Genomic DNA, 3,984 nt, shown 5'->3' on the forward strand with positions numbered 1-3,984 from the left:
TATATGCGTTGCGTTGATTGATCCTTGTTCAGAAATTTCATGTATATCCGGTCGCTTTGCATTAATGAAAGATATCGAAAGGAGAACACAAACAACTCACCTCATTTTAGCCGATGATAAAACTTCTAAGTGTGATACCATGGCCACAGATGTTAAAATCTCCATGGCCGATGATAGGAGTATCACCACCCAAGCTGTGATAGTTAAGATGTCACAGAAGTACGACATTATAGTCGGAATGAGCGATTTTCTCACTCTGGGCATAACCGTAACTGGTCTACCAAACAACATATATCCATTAAAGGATCAGTCAGACGATAACTGTCTGAATCCATATAAGCCCCCGTCAGATACAGCTAAGGCATTAATACCTGACTTTGCGAACAAAATCATGGATCTGATTCTAGTTAATAAGAAGACAAAGATCACATATCAGCCTTGACTTAACCAAGGTGGACTTTACACAGTTAAAGTGTCCCTCAAGGAACTATGTATCCTGGAGATTCGAGTCTGTGGTAAAAGAACAAGTTGAGAAATGGCTAGCAGATGGAGTGATAGAAATTAACTATCAACAGACGCCAGTTAACTTGGCGCTGCTAGCCGTAGACCAACATAACTCTGACGGATCGTTTAAGAAAGTCAGAGTATGTTTAGATACAAGTCCAATACATAAATCATTGCCGACTCATAGCTTTCACTTACCTCGTATTAACGAGCTACTGCGAAGGATGGAAGGTGCTACAGTATTTACAACTATAGACCTTACACAAGGATACCATCAAATGCAGGTATATGAACCACACCGTAAATACTTTAGCTTTACGTGGAAAGGTAAATAATACCGGTTCAGAGGTTCACCTTTCGGGTTGCACTCTTTACCAGCATTCTTCTAACAAGTACTGGAAGAAATGTTTGCAGACATGTCTAACGTGCAAGTATACATAGATGACATAGTCATCTTTTCCAAAACTAATGGCGAACACGCCGCATTAATCAGACGAGTCCTTAAGAGACTCAACGAGCAAAACTTCAAGATTAACGAGAATAATGTCACTTCGCCATGAGCGAAATACAGCTCCTAAGCTACCGAATATCTGGGGAAGGTATTAAAATCGACCCCGGTAAGGTAGAACACCTGTTAGATTGGCGAACACCAACTACAGGAAGAGATGTTAACAGCATGTGTGGGTTTGTAAACTTCTTTTCAGATGGAGTACCTCACTTGGCTGACTACCTTAATCCTTTTGGACACTTAAAATGTCTTAAAGGCAAACTAGAAGACTTGTGGACTAAAGAGTGTGATGACGCATTTAAAGCGCTCAAACACGCAGTCCAGCAAGCCCCTGTTGTACAGGGACCAGTCGATGGCGTGCCGTTTGAAATAGCAACGGACGCCTCCGACTTAGCCTTAGGAGGAGTATTATATCAGGTTATAGATAGCAAACCTATATATATACAATTCGTTAGTCGGGCAATGAATGCTTCACAGTTGAATTACCTACCTGTGAAACAAGAGTTATTAGCCATAGTGGCAGCTCTAACACACTTCCGAGATTACTTATACGGAACAGCATTTACGCTGATGTGTGATCAGAAATCTCTTCAATATATGAAAGAGATGAAACCCGACTCGCAATTACTGAGTCGCTGGCATGATACAATATCAAAGTTTCATTTTGATATAAAACATCTGCCAGGAATACATAACCATTTACCGGATGTGTTATCACGCTTCGTACCGGACTCTAATAAATCCGTACGTGAGCTACTAGCCACTGACAATCCCAGTGGGTTTAAACTGGCTCAAAAGATATTTGGGCCATATACCATAGATATGTTTGCTGCGCATCATAATGCACAATTATCGAATTACAGGACTTTGAATCATCCTTTGGGAGATGCCTTTCAACTAGACTTCCCCAAACATAATGCGTGGGCTAATCCACCATGGCAGTTAATTGCCCAATTACTAACTCATGTTCATATACATAAAGCTACCATCACGTTGTGTTGCCCATTACGGAGTAAAGATCCGTGGCCCAGTAAATTAATAAGAATGATACAATGCGAGCCAATATATTTAGATAGGGAAGTAGATACTTTCCTATATCAGGGTACCCGAGCTGTCCAGAAGACGCCCTGGAGACATATTATATTATGTCGTATAGGTCCCATTGGAACAACCAAATGGACCCCTTCTGAGACCTTCCTTAACAAGGTCAAAGAATAGGAGATTCCGCTCTACACTAGATTGAACGTTAAGCACTTCAAAAGCAACACAGCACCTGAAGTCTGTGCGCAAGAAATAAAATCTACTAGTGCCACTGTCAAGAAGCGTCAGTCTCTAGCTAGGACTCTGTTTAATAACATAAAGTCCAAGCCCGAAGTCTTTCAGACACTCTTACTAAAGGGATTAATGAAAGATAATCCCGAAGTATATACACATATAATGCGAGTATTAAATAAGTCAAGTGTATCAAACGCAATTGAGCGCACTCATGACACTCATGCAAAAGAAGGACAGGAGTCTGGATACACTGCAGACTTAGAGACCACGCAAGTGGATCCTCAACACCCTACCTTTATACTGGAGGAGCTTAATGATAAAAACATTATTGCTTGGCTGACGCAAAACCATAAGCTGAAGCACCAGAACGTAGTAGACGCACTTAAAGATGCTAAGCGAAATGGGATCGCGCACCCTCAGCTGGCAACTTTAGTTGACAGAATATATCAGTCATGTACAGACTGTGATCTCATTCAGATCAAGCGCTATGGGTTCGCACCACTTAATAGTGTGACCGAAGATGTTCCATGGCGCAGGGTCATCATTGATCTGGTTAACCTGCCCACGTCCAAGCACTCAGGCGACCGTTATGTATGCCACTTCTTTGATGTGGCGTCACGGTTTAACTTGCTCTATCCATTAAAGGATAAGAATACGCAGACCGTGGCAGAATCATGTTGCCAAGTCTTTGCTGACCACGGGTGGCCAGGTATTATGTGCACTGATAACGGTAGTGAGTTCTGCGATGACGTAATGGAATCGCTAGTACTCGTATCAGGCATATGCCATAAGAGAGGTGTGCCATATAAGCCGCAACGCAAGGCGCGAATGAAACGCGCCATAGAAGACTCGAGTTCTTCTTGCGTACTGCATTAACGGATGATGCAGATGATTGGCCGTAACACCTTAAGTGGGTACAACCACAGATGAACGAGTGTGTTGATCCGGTTACAGGAACTACACCCGCTCGCTATTTTTGTGGCAGATATAGTGAGTTACAAATCCCCTTTAACAAGGACGAACCTGATCACCGTGAGCTACCCTGGCTAGAGAAGGTACAACGTATTTATAACGTTGTATATCCTTGCTTGCGAGAAATACGCAATATAGCCTTATTAAAAAGGCGAAAGCGTTGAAACACTACCAAGAAGATAGCAGAGTATCAGGTTGGTGACAGAGTTAACATCCGTCAACGTAATTCCGATGCTAATGTATTAACATTTAAATGGATAGGTCCATATATAATCTCTGTAGCAGACACTAAAAGTGGAACGTACGAGGTAAATAAACCAGATGGTTCTAGTGCGCATAATATAGGCACAAGTCGTATTCCGACTACAGAGATTATACTCGCAAGAAGACATGACTCTAATGCCCCTCTTGATCGTTCTTAACTTAAAGACATTTTATGGAGAACGGATAAGGAAAGCTATACATACTATCGTACACGCTTTATAGACGGTACAATAGCTGAGTTGACTTCAGATGCTTTCGATAATCAAGACGATTTGAAATTTAATCGAAAATGGCATAAACGCCTGCATAAGTCACGAGCTGAAAAAGATAGCATGTTTCCATCGTCTGAAGGCACGGAAGTTAAAACTTATCCGCCTACAGCAATTATCCCGAGCTTTAATGCTCATCCTTTATATATGCTTAAGACACTGAAGCGCAACAAACGTCCAGTCGACCAACAT

The sequence above is a fragment of the Sphaeroforma arctica genome (assembly GCF_001186125.1).
Source record: "Sphaeroforma arctica JP610 unplaced genomic scaffold supercont1.9, whole genome shotgun sequence".
In the NCBI taxonomy this organism is placed as follows: domain Eukaryota; class Ichthyosporea; order Ichthyophonida; genus Sphaeroforma; species Sphaeroforma arctica.